Source organism: Panthera tigris, chromosome B1, assembly GCF_018350195.1.
Source record: "Panthera tigris isolate Pti1 chromosome B1, P.tigris_Pti1_mat1.1, whole genome shotgun sequence".
Taxonomy (NCBI): domain Eukaryota; kingdom Metazoa; phylum Chordata; class Mammalia; order Carnivora; family Felidae; genus Panthera; species Panthera tigris.
The window spans coordinates 59989810-60004062 of NC_056663.1; the positions used below are offsets into that span (position 1 = coordinate 59989810).

The 14253-nt window shown below is 35.4% G+C and overlaps 1 pseudogene; it reads right to left on the reverse strand.

Annotated features, from left to right (window-relative positions):
- Nucleotides 1–11676: 11676 nt before the first annotated feature.
- LOC102954233 lies at nt 11677–12032 on the reverse strand (annotated as a pseudogene).
- Nucleotides 12033–14253: the final 2221 nt, after the last annotated feature.

Genomic DNA, 14253 nt, shown 5'->3' on the forward strand with positions numbered 1-14253 from the left:
CAATCCATGAGCATGGAATAGTTTTCCTTTTTGTGTGTGTGTCTTCTTCAGTTTCTTTCATGAGGGGAGCTTGGGTGGATCAGTTGCTTAAGTGTCCAACATGTGCTCAGGTCATCATCTTGTGATTCATGAGTTCAAGCCCCGTGTCAGGCTCTGTGCTGACAGCTCAGAGCCTGCAGCCTGCTTTAGATTTTGTGTTTCCCTCTCTTTCTGCCCCTCCCCCACTTGTATTCTGTCTTTCTCTCTCTCTCAAAAGTAAACATTAAAAGTTTTTCTGCCATAAGCTTTCTATAGTTTCCATTGTATAGATTTTTCACCTCTTTGGTTAGGTGAAGTATTTGGTTAGCCTAAGTATTTTATGGCTTTGGGTGCAATTTCTTGCACCATTGCACCCTTGATGTCTTTTTCTGCTGCTTCGTTATTGATTTATAGAAATGGAACCAATTTCTGGGCAATGATTTTATATCCTGAGACTTTGCTGAATTCATGGATCAGTTCTAATGGGTTTTTGGTGGAATCCTTTGGGTTTTCCATATAGAGGATAGTGTCGTCTGCAGAGAGTGAAAGTTTGACTTCCTCCTTGCCAATTTGGATGCCTTTTATTTCTTTGTGTTGTCTTATTGTTGAGGCTAGGATTTCCAAAACTTTGTTGAATAACAGTGGTGAGAGTGGACATCCCTGTCGTGTTCCTGACCTTAGGGGGAAAGCGCTCAGGTTTTCCCCATTGAGGATATTAGCAGTGGGTCTTTTGCATATGCCTTTTATGACCTTGAGGTATTATCCTATTCCTACTTTCTAGAGGGTTTGTATCAAGAAAGATGCTGTATTTTATCAAATACTTTCTCTGCATCTATTGAAGAAGATCATGTGGTTCTTGTCCTTTTATTTATTTATTTATTTATTCTTATCTTTTATTAATATGATGTATCACATTCATTGATTTATGGATCTTGAACCAGCCTTTCATCCCAGGTATAAATCTCTCTTGATCATGGTGAATAGTTCTTTTAATGTATAGTTGAATTCAGTTCGCTGGTATCTTGGGAATTTTTGTATCCATGTTAATCAAGAAAATTGATCCGTAGTTCTTTTTGGAATCAAGATAATGATGGCTTCATAGAATGAGTTTGGAAATTTTCCTTCCATTTCTATTTTTTAGAACAGCTTCACAAGGATACGTGTTAACTATTTTTTAAATGCTTGATAGAATTCCCCTAGAAAGCCATCTGGCCCTGCACTCTTGTTTGTTGGGAGATTTTTGATTACTAATTCAATGTCTTTACTGGTTATGGGTCTGTTCAAATTTTCTATTTCTTCCTGTTTCAATTTTGGTCGTGTATATGTTTCTAGGAATTTTTCCATTTCTTCCAGATTGACCAATTTGTTGGCCTATAATTTTTCATAATATTCTCTTATTATTGTTTATATTTCTGCAGTGTTTGTTGTGGTTTCTCCTCTTTCCTTCTTGATTTTATTTGGGTCCTTTCCTTTTTCTTTTTGATTGAGCTGGCTAGGGTTTATCAATTTTGTTAATTCTTTCAAAAAACCAGCTTCTGGTTTCATTGATCTGTTCTACTGTTTTTTGTTGTTGTTGTTGTTGTTGTTGTTGTTTTTGCTCTTTTGGTTGTTGTTATTGTTGTTGTTTTTGGTTTCAATAGCATTGATTTCCTGTCTTCTGCTCATTTTGGATTTTATTTGCTGTTCTTTTTCTTGCTCTTTAAGGTGTAAGATTAGGTTGTATATCTCAGACCTTTCTTCCTTTTTTAGGAAGGCCTGAATTGTTGTATACTTCCCTCTTCTAACTACCTTTGCTGCATCCCAGAGGTTTTCGGTTGTGGTGTTATCATTTTCATTGGCTTCCATGTACTTTTTAATTTCCTCTTTAACTTCTCAGTTAACCCATTCATTCTTTAGTAAGATGTACTTTAATTTCCGGGGTGCCTGGGTGGCTCAGTCGGTTAAGCATCCGACTTCGGCTCAGGTCATGATCTCACAGTCCGTGAGTTCGAGCCCCGCGTCAGGCTCTGTGCTGACAGCTCAGAGCCTGGATCCTGTTTCAGATTCTGTGTCTCCCTCTCTCTGACCCTCCCCCGTTCATGCTCTGTCTCTCTCTGTCTCAAAAATAAATAAACGTTAAAAAAAAAAAAAGATATACTTTAATTTCCAAGTATTTGTTTTCTTTCCAAATTTTTTCTTACAGCTGATTTCAAGTTTCATAGCATTGTGGTCTGAAAATATGCACGGTATGCTCTCAATCATTTTGTGCTTGTTGAGGGCTGATTTGTATCCCAATATGTGATGTGTTCTGGAGAATGTTTCATGTGCACTCGGGAAGAATATGTATTCTGTTGCTTTAGGATGAAATGTTCTGAATATATCTGTTAAGTCCATCTGGTCCATTGTGTCATTCAAAGTCATTGTTTCCTTGTTGATTTTCTGTTTAGATGATATGTCTTTTGCTGTAAGTGGGGTGTTGAAGTCCCCTACTATTATGTTATTATTGTCAATGAGTTTATGTTTGTGATTAATTGATTTATATATTTTGGAGTTCCCTGGGGGTGTAAATGTTTACAGTTGTTAGATCTTGGTGGATAGACCCCTTAATTATGATACAATGCCCTTATTCATTTCTTGTCACAGTCCTTATTTTAAAATCTAGGTTTTCTGATATAAGTATGGCTACTCTGGCTTTCTTCTGGTGACCATTAGCATGACAGATGGTTCTCCATCCCCTTACTTTCAATCTGAAGGTGTCTTTAGGTCTAAAATGGGTCTCTTGTAAACAGCATATAGATAGATATTGTTTTCTTATCCATTCTGTTACCCTATGTCTTTTGATTGGAGCGTTAGTCCATTGACATTTAGAATGAGTACTGAAAGATATGAATTTATTGCCATTGTGTTGCCTGGAGAGTTAGAGTGTCTGGTGGTGTTCTCTGGTCCTTTCTAGTCTTTGTCGCTTTTGGTTGTTTTTGTTTTATTTCATCATTTCTCCCCTCAGAGTCCCCTTTAAAGTTTCTTACAAGGCTGGTTTAGTGGTCATGAACTCCTTTAGTTTTTGTTTGGCTGGGAAACTCTTTGTCTCTCCTATTTTGAATGACAGCCTTGCTGGATAAAGAATTCTTGGCTGTATATTTTTCCAATTCAGCATGTTGAATATATCCTGCCACTCCTTTCTGACCTGCCAAGTTTCTGTGGATAGGTCTTCTGCAAACCTGATTTGCCTTTCCTTACAGGTTAAGGACTTTTTTTCCCTTCCTGCTTTCATAATGCTTTCCTTCCCTGTGTATTTTGTGAATTTGACTATGATATGCCTTGTTGATTGTCAGTTTTTGTTGAATCTAATGGGAGTTCTCTGTGCCTCTTGGATTTTAATGTCTGTGTTTTTCCCCAGGTTAGGAAAGGTTTCTGTTATGATTTCCTCACAGAAACCTTCAACCCCTTTTTCTCTCTCTTCATCTTCTGAGTTCTCCTATGATTTGGATGTTATTCCTTTTTAATGAGTAACTGGGTTCTCTAATTCTTATATCGTGCTCTTTTGCCTTAGTCTCCCTCTTTTTTTCTGCTTCATTTTTTTTGTCCAAAATTTTGTCTTCTATATCACTGACTCACTGCTCTGCTTTGTCCATCCTTGCTACCATGGCAAGCATTCAAGCCTACATCTCAGTTATAGCATTTTTAATTTCATCCTGGTAAGATTTTACTTCTTTTATCTCTGCAGAAAGGGATTCTATTCTTCTTTCCACCCCAGCTAGTATTCTTATCATCGTGATTCTATATTCTAGTCCAGACATCTTGATTATATCTGTGTTGATTAAATCATTGACTGTCATTTCTTCCTGTTCTTTCTTTTGGGGTGAATTCCTTCTTTTTGTAATTTAGGATGAAATAAAATAAAAATTAAAATTGAAAAATTAAGAACAACACAAACAATCAAATAAAAGAAGCTAGATCCTAGGCATGTTTTGGTCTGGTTGGTGAAAGAAGCTTGATAGAATAGAGAAAAAAGGGAAAGAAAAGAAAAGAAAAAAAAGAAAAAGAAAGTAAAAAAACATTAAAAAATTTAAAAAGGTATACTAAAAATAGAATAAAATAATATGAAGTAAAATAGAATAAAAATTTATAAAAACATAAAAATTATAGTAAAAGAATTAAATTTTTTATACAAGAAGAAAATAAAATATTTTGTTTTCTCTTTCTGTATCCACAAATAAGAAAAGGAAAAGAAAAAAAATGAGTAGATGGACCAGAGAACAGAATGAAATCTGAATGCAATTACATTGTTTCCTCTAGAAGTCAAACTGTGAAGCACTTTATAGTCCATATACTAAGCAGGTGGAGAGACATGTGGTCATTCTCCAGTGCTTGGTTGGCACAGTTGGATGGGGCTTGGTATAATGGCTCTGTTCTCCACTAGATGGTGCTGCTCAGTTTATTGGGGTGGATCAGTGTGGCCTTCATGTGCGTGTACGTGCAGGTGTGGGGGAGGCAAAAATGGTGTCACCCAGCTTCCCAGTCTCTAGCATCTGAACTCTGTGCTCTCACCAACTGGCCATCAGGCACCCCTTCTTTGTCCTTGGCCTCCATCCACTCCCTGTTTCTACACTGTCCATGACCAAGCTGTCAGCCTGCTGGTCATCACCTCTCTCCTGAATTTTTTCTCAGGTGGGGCTGTGTTTCCAAACCATTCACTTCTTAGGGCCTGTGGCTTGGGCCCACTCTGACTTCTGGGGGAGGGTCTTCCTGAGCAATGTCCAGGTGCTGGCTTGCTCCTGGGGAACATTTGCATGACCGCACTGCTGCAGAGGCTCAGAGACTGTGTCTGGGTGCCAGCCCACCCCAGAAAACTTCATGTGATCATGATGGCAAATCACAACACACAACTGGTGCCATGTTTCACCACACTCTAGAGTCCTCGTTCCAACACCAGCAAACATGGCTGCTCTCCAGTGTCCATGGGACCTTTTCCCATGGGAAGGCCTCAGGGTCTCTACCAAATGTCCTCCCAGCAGGGGAACTGCCTCTCCCCATGTGACCGGAGGACCCCTCGGACCTTGCTATCTGCTCCTGGGGATTTGCTCTTCCCACTGGAGGACTGCCTGGTATCAAGCTGCAGAATTTCTGACTCTGCACTCCCCTGTTTATAGAGTCCTAATGGTATTGAAACCCTCTCCACTCTTTCTCTTTCTCTCTAGCTGTTTTCAGGGGGAGTGCTTTTCCTGTACTCTCTCCCCATCTCTGTCCTCTCTCTGCAAACAAAAACAACTTCCTACCCTCCACGGCTTCTCTCTCCCCCAGTTCACCTCTCCATGGCACATACCTGTAGAGTTCTATGGCTCAAGTTATGCAGATTTTTGTGTTAATCCTCAGATAAATTTTCTAGGTGTGGAAAATAGTTTGTTGCTAATGTAGTCACATTTCAGGGATGAGAGAAGCAGAGAATATTCATGTTGCTCTGCCATCTTGGCTCCTTGACTGTGGTTAGTTCTTTACATTTTTTTCTAAAGTTAGAAGCAAGTTTGTATAACCAATTGAACTGTGGAATTTCTCTTAAGCTGCTATTAGTTTTATAATTGTGTTATGTATTTTGTATTTTTATTCATCATAGTAAGATTTGCTTAAAGTTTGTTGAGTCTTGAATTTTTTTGATTGATGGAAATTCATTATTCATCACTTGTGCTTTCAATGTCAACTTCTAGAAAGGGCAAAATCTTTATTTCTATATTGTGGAAAATTACTGCATGATTTCATTCAAAAGAAGCCAAATTTATAATAGACTTTTTAAGGTAACAATTAAATTTATTTTGTAAAGCCTATGAAATTCTCCTCTCATAGAACGTGAGAAAAAAAATTCAATAATTTTAAAATTTGATCAATTATTGCTTTTTAAGATATTTTGCTTCTTTAGATTATAATTAAAATCTCTACTAATAGGAATAATAACAAGTATTATCAATAGGAAATTAGCTAATGAGTATTTATCTAACATTTCTATAGAAAAATATATGTAGCAGAAAAATATATTTTAACATATTGAAATTCTTAACTGTCTGTATTATTTTAATATGACAATTGTACACAATTGTAATCTTTAGAAAAATCACTGATTACTATATTTTTATCTCTAAGATTAACATTGACTTTCTTTTCCTGCAGGATGCAGAAAATATATATTTTAATTACCCTGAACTTCTGTCACTTCGTATTACGTTGATTCAAATTTAGGACACAGCACTGATGTCAGTATTCATACAGAATTTTCCAATTGTCTGTCACCAGAATGGGAGATATTTCTTACAGAATATTATCCTTATTTCATAATTGTCTCTGAAAGGGGTATAACACCTTGTCAAACAGACTTTTTAAATGTTTTTATTATTCATGCTTTTTAGAAGAAAATCAATATTCTACAGCCTTTGGGAATAGAGTCAGATGTCCTTAGAATTCATGGATACTATGGGGAAAAAACCCAATTCATGGATACTGTGCCTCAAGTTGTTATGTTCACCAACGTTTTTTTGAAATGGTTAAGTTAGGGTAAATCTCCCAGAAGAGATGAAAGATATAATATGTGAAAAATTAACCAGAGAACCAATAGTTTAAGTCTTCAGTCTCTCCTTTCTTCACCATCCCCCTTTTCTTTCTTAATACATAAGAGGCCAGTGTGGGGAAATACAAAGCAATTATACTACTACTAAGACCAGTAATTTCTTAATGGCTGGTTTTGTTAGAAATAAATGCGTTTAAAATTTTCTTCTTATATGTGAATAATCCCAGCAATGAACAGCCCAAGCAAAAGGGGTGAAAGTCTATTTGAACTTGAATTAACTGATTCTTTTTTCTGCAGCCAAATTATCATGAACATTATTTTCCACCTCGTATTTATTTTAACTAGAGGTTTGTAATATGCATTTTTATTTGAACCAGAAGATTTACTTGTGTGTTTCATTTTTGAGAATGAGAAACAACTGCAACATGCCTTGTTTGCCTACATAATAGATTATTTCCAGAAGTCACAGGAAATGGAAATAGTTCTGTATGGTTATTTGAAACTAAACTTGGGAGACATGCAGAAACAGGTAATAACACATTTATTTTGAATTACTAAAGTTCAGCATTTGGTAATATACTTTTAATGATTTGTTCCATCTAGAAGACAGACATTTCCTTCCTGGCATTCATGTTCTTACTGATTACATAAACTTACATCTTTGGGATGTGTTCTCCATCAAGGCGCATAGCTCTGTGGTAGAAAGAATCTTGCTAAATTTATTGATTACAAGACCCTAATCATTTTCTGCAAAAAACAAAAAAAATCCAAAAAACCACTTAGTATAAAATACACAGTAAAATTGAAGACAATGACTATGATAATTATAAGATCTCAAAATGTATGGATGACCACAAGGACTTTTATCCCAAGAAGACAGGACTTTTCCAGTATTCTGAAGAGGAAAAATATCTCTGCAGTTAGTAAATTGAACTTAAACAATTGGTTCTTTGGTAATCTCTCATGAAGAATATGACCTAAGTCAATGGTTATTTTACCCTTCCGGTTTCTTGAAACATACTATCTGACATTGTTTTCCTTTCAACAGATCATTCTTTTTGGAAGAGTAGGTATGATGGGATGATGCAGTCAGGGTCATATGACTCTGGAGTCAAAATGCTTACAAGCAATATACTTAGTTTCTCCTATATCAGACATCTCCATGTGGATTTTAATAGGCACTACAAGCTTACCGTGGCTTAAACAGACCCTTACCCAAAACTGATTCCATTGAAGTGTTCCCCATGTCAGTTAATGGCATCTCTATTCTTATAGCTATCTAGGCAAACACCTTGGAGCTGTCCTTGACTTCACTCTTTTCCTCATACCCCACATGCCATCCACCAGTAAATCCTGTCACTATGTATCTTGCACCTGCCACCTTTTCACCATCTCCATTACTGTGACTTTAAGACTCTGTCATCTCATGCATGGACAAATGCAGTAGGCTAACATACATTAACCTACTTGTATTTCTGCTTCTGTTCTTGATCTCCTATGATTTACTTTCTAGACAGTAATCAGAGTGATCTTTTAAAAGCATAAATATAATGTCTTGTTACCACTCTACTCAAAACTCTATGGAAATGTGTTAATCAAGCTTAGAATAAAATTCCTATAAACCCTACATAATATGTAGACACTAAAAAACCATTTTATAATGAATGAATGATGTTAAGTGATATGTCTAATTGACATCTTAAGTTTTTAGGAGAAGCAAAGTTTTTGGCTGAGACTGTGATACCCTGCCAAAGACTGAGCAAACTGTCTTAAGTCTGTATAGCTACCTCCCTCTGTTGTCTCATTATCTTGCTGAACTTTTCAATTTCTTGCTATTTTTCAACTTTCCCCAAAGTACATTGTAGTGATAATAATTTTTAGTAGTAGTAGTTCATAATTACCAACCCACAAGAAGATAGCTGTTGAACATTGGGTAAATACATGGTATTTATCTCATTTGCTTCAGTGGCCACTGAAAAATGTCTGACCTGATAGCACTCAAGAATTTATAGGTTAATCATTCAGAGACTTGCAAACTGGGCATGGCTTATCCAGATTTGTTAGTGAGTATACAGATCAGGAGGAGAAATTGTTAATATTAAAATGGCACTTAGAATCTAGTTAAATGCAGTGCATTCTCATTTCCATTAAATATTTTCTAACTGTTCTTTTCACTTCTTAGGCATTTCTTCAAAATTTTCTTTAAAAATTTTTAAAGATTAAATTTTAATATTGATATTTTTACTGGGAAAAAACTCCTTTTTCTAGGATTAAATATCACTTAAGCTTTGAATACCATGTCTTGTAATCACTAGGACTTTAAGATATATTTTATTTCAGATACATCAAACTTTTTCCTTGCTTCAGAGTCTCTGGCCAGAAGGAGCTGACATAAGTGTCATGCTGTTTCATGCTCTGTGATACCAAAACTCTATAAAAAATGTTATATGATGTACAAGACCATGAAAGCTTAAATACATGCACCAAAAATCATAACACACAGGTGAGATTCTTTTTCTTCCTTCCTTCTTTCCTTCCTTCCTCCCTCCTTCCAGCCCTCCTTTTCTTTTCTTTTTCTTTCTTTCTTTCTTTCTTTCTTTCTTTCTTTCTTTCTTTCTTTCTTTCTTTTCTTTCTTTTTTCTTTCATTTTTTCAAAAATTAGTATCTAATTTTACTTTTAAACATGTGACAGTGCTTATGAATATGAGCCATAGGTGTACTCTCATCATTAAACAGATAATATGTTTTGTTACATGTTTGATCAATAAGCATTGAGGTAACTATATTGATCATATTCTAATGAAAGTATGTAGGGCTCTTTTCAAAACAAGTTAAGATTTTTTTCCTGTGGTGAGCTTGTCACCTCTTTATTCCCTGACCAAACAATAAATATCATTTTATTCTTGAGTCAGCTGATTATCATTGATGCTGAAATTTCATAGGCCAATTTCAAGACATAGGTGGTAACATCCCACAGGGGATTTAGCTTTTATAAAAGCTGTTGGGGAGGAGTGTTACTGGAGGCAGCGATTATGGTGGTTATTAAGATACATGTACTCTGTTGCTCAGAACCCATGTTTTCTGTTAAGAAGACCAATAATAATGGTGATGTTGCTATTAATAACCTTAACTTTTATTGAGTCTTTATTATATGTTAATACCAGATACTTTATTCACATTATCATTAATCTTTACAGCCATTTAGCACGTTAGATGGTCTTGTTGTTCTGCTTTATAGATGAATAGGAGTCAAACAGCTAATTGATGGCAGAGTTGGGATACAAACCCAAATTTTTGTTTGTTTTTTTGTTTGTTTCTGCTAGTATACAGATTATACCTCCTACTCAGTCCTAGTCTTCCATATTGAAACAGTTGTGACAATATGAAGCTTCATCACCCTCTTTTTATTGCTGCTTTGAGATTGTAAATAAATACATCATAATAAATACATAGACTGTAAATAAATGAATAAATAAATACATAGTAGACATACCTTCGATGCGTAACCATCCTCCACCATTTTAAACAATGAAAATATTAGATATGGTGAATGCCAAGGCTCTATTTATTTTGAAAAATCTTCCTTCAGGCAAAATGACTAGTTGTACTGCTCAGAAAAATAAATTATATGCTTATTACATTTTTTCTTAAAACAACTGAGAAAATGAATTGGTCAGATGGAAAAACTATGGATAAAATACTTTAAGATGCAATCATCGCGTATCTGAATTTTTACATTGTCTATCTGGAGGTTGCTACTCTTTAAATTCATGTTTTTCTAGAACTTGAAGAAACCACCAACACCAAGTGAAGCAGCGGATCTTTTCAGAATGCACTGCCTTTGTGGGATTTTCCTTCAACACTTGCCTCTGTTTCAAAGAGCTAAGAGTAGAATTATTACTTCTATTTGGGACAAAACAATTTCAACATTTCTAAAAAATGGTAGGTCAACCACATGGAAATTCACATTTTAAATTCAATAAGGCCAAAGTTAAAAGGCATAATACTTTGCTTTTCCAGAAATTGCTTTTTTTTATATGCATCTTAAAAATTGCCATGACCAAACGACACGTTTCTAGGAAAGATAGTCCCATCGTGTATACAAGTACTCAACAAGAAAAAGCACTTCAACTACATATAAAATAGTACATATTCTTAAGAATTCCAGATAATCGTACAATTTCTTTGAAGAAACAAAAATACTATTGATATATATCCACATCAAATAATAAATAATTTACTTAAATTGTGTTTATACATTATTTTTTAAATTCATTTATGTATTTTGAGAGACAGAGAGAGTGTGAACAGGGGAGGGGAAGAGGGGGAGAGAGAGAGAGAGAGAGAGAGAGAGAAAGAGAGAATCCCAAGCAGGCTCCACACTGTTAGCACAAAGCCGGAGGCAAGGCTGGATCTCACAAACTGCAACAACATTACATAATGCTCTTACATGATACTTATATTACTTACATTACACTTGCATGATAAGTGTAGTTACCATCTGTCATTATATGATGTCGTTACAATGTTATTTTTTTTCATTTTAAACAAGAAGTTTATGGAAACAACAAGACGTTTGACTTGAAGGGAAAACTATCTAGGATCCATTTCTTTTAGAGTAATTTATCCCTACTTAAAGACAGATTGCCCTACATGTAACAGCTATGTACAAAAAAGTTATAAAATTGTCCTTGGTTTTACAATGATAATTGAAAAACATTAAAATTCTCCAATCCAAAAAGGTATGCAAGGATTTTTATGTTGTTCTTTTTTTGTTAAGCAGTGAGAGCAAAATAACTTACTGCAATATAAAGATAAGAGCTGAATAAGCATGCCACTAATGGAGAAAGGAGGTATTTTCACAGAACCAGTATTTTTCCCCATCCCATCTCCATTTGATGTCGATCAAAACATACTATTGGCCATTTAGTTAAAAAAATGCAAAATTCTTGTGCACATACACACTTTACGTACAATAAAGGAATGGGGAAGGGGAAAATGAAAGAAGAGAGAAAACTATGCTGTAGCAGTCAGGATGTGGTGGAACCAAATTGTGGTTTTCTAATTGAGAATGTCTTCTTGATCTGGAGCAACAGAGTTCTGGAGTCAAGTAGCATGTTCCGTTTTTAGTAGACATCTCCTGTCGGCTGCTGGAACACATCAGTTGTATTTTCAACCTCCATTTCCAACTGTGCAGGTACGTCTGTTTCATTGATTGGCTGCCCATCAAATCAGAATCTGTTCTGCCTCATGGACAAACCCTGTCGTTCACAACAGGCTTTGATTAGTTTACTAAGTGGTGTATGCCTCTTAATCTTAAACTGCACCACAGAACCAATCCTGCCCTACCACCTTCAAATTAATATGATCTTTGTTTTCAGTCTTGACTCCTTCCTTGGGCTTTTCGTCCACCATGGCGACCGCCGGAGTCTCCTCAGCTGCCGCTTCACAAAAGAGGTAGCAGGTCTGCACCGAACGAGCACACAAGCAGCACCAGGAGTGGCAGAAGAGGAAGCACAATATTATTGTTTTTTAAATTTATTTATTTAGACAGAGCTGGGGCGCAGCAGACAGGGAGAGAGAGAATCTTAAGCCCTCTCCATGCTGTCCACATAGAGCCCAGTGTAGGGCTCAATCTCACGAATCTCACAGGGCCCAGTGTAGGGCTCAGCGTAGATCATGACCTAAGCCAAAATCAACAATCGGCTGCTTAACCAAATGAGCCACCCAGACGCCCCTACAATATTATTGACTATATTCCCTGTGTTGTACTTTTCATCTCCATGACTTACTCACTTTGTACCTGGAAGTTTGTACCTCTTAATACCCTTCTTGTATTTCGCCCATTCTCCCACCCCATTTTGGCACTACCAGTTTGTTCTCTGTATTTATGAGTCTGTTTATGCTTTTGGGTTTTTTGTTTTTATTTGTTTTAATTTTTAGATTCCACATGTAAGTGAAATCATATCATACCTGTCTTTCTCTCTCTGACTTATTTCACTTAGCATAATGCCCTCTTGTCTACCCATTATGTCACAAATGATAAGATTTCATTCCTTTTTATGGCTGAGTATATATTTTGTTGTATATGTATACCATATCTTCTTTATACATTTACTGGTGGATACCTAAGTTACTTCCATATCTTGACTATTGCAAATCATGCTGAAATAAACATAAGAGTCTATATACCTTTTTGAATTAGTGTTTTCATTTTCTTCAGGTAAATATCCAGCAATGGAATTACTGAATCATATGGTACTTCTATTTTTAATTTTTTGAGGACCCTCCATGCTCTTTTCCATAGTGGCTACACAAATTTACATTCGCACCAATACTACTTTGAGTGTTCCTTTTTCTCTTTATCCTCACTAACACTTGTAACCTCTTGTCTTTTTCATACTAGTTATACTGACTGGTGTCAGGTGATATCTCATTGTGGTTTGATTTGCATTTCCCTTGTGATAAGTGATGTTGAACATCTTTTCTTGCGTCTGTTGGACACCTGTGTATTTTCTTTGCATAAATGTCTGTTCAGGTTCTCTTTACATTTTTTTTTAAGTAAGCTTCACGCTCACTGTGGAGCCCAGTGTGGGACAAGAGTCGGACACTTAACCAACTGAGCCACCCAGGTGCCCTATCTCTTCCCACTTGTAAATCAGATTGTTTCCTTGGTGTTGTATAAATTCTTTATATACTTTGGTTATTAACCCTTTATCTGATATATCATTTTCAAATGTCTTCTCCCATTTACAGTTTATTTATTTGTTTCATTTTTTTCCAGTTAAAGAAATGTAAATTTTTCATCCTAAAACAATTAAAGTCTAGATATAATTGGAATGTGAGTTTCACTGGCTTACTTACTGAACTGGTAATATTTTGTGGAATTTATTATGAAATTGAATACAATAGAAGTATGTTTTAAATAATTGTATAAATAAGTCTTTTATTCATTTTTTGATGAGTGGGTGAGAATTGTGTCTGACGAATAATGGCAATGATTCATCACTTAACTACAATTGGGTAGGAAGCTTTCTTCACAGATATTTTCTATGGAAAATCTGCATTTTCACAAAAGGTAAATGGTTCCATTGAAGACCTTGTGACTATGAGATAATGCCAACTATTAGAAAAAAAATAAAAAGGAGTTTAAATTAAACTATAGGAGCTACCCCTAGAACACTATGATAGGTGTTATTATTTATTATGTATCTCATAAATCAGATATTTTGCATATGTTATAAAACTTGCTGTTGATCATTTTAGAAAAGGTTTGTTCCTATGAAAATTGAAAAGGAGTGTCAGGTTAGAGTATTATCTGAAGGAGGAAGATGGACAGTTTGGGCCTCATTCCACTTCCCTGAGCATGACCTTCAGCATGATATTGATTTCTGACTCCATTACCTGCCATACTGGAGCTATGGTTGACTTCTCATTCACCTATCTGGTTCTGTTTTCTGAGTAATAGAAAAATATAATAACACCAGCAACTAAGTTCAAAGATACTTTACTCTCTTATAACATTAGTTCCAATATGAAAAATATGCCAGGACCTATTCTGTTTTATTTTAAGCATTCAAAATGAGATATAGACATAAACTTATGAAATAATTTTTATATCCTTATAAAACATAAAATATGACTATCACTCAGACATTAATTACAATTGGAATATATTTTCTTCTTCTTCACAGGGCTAAATC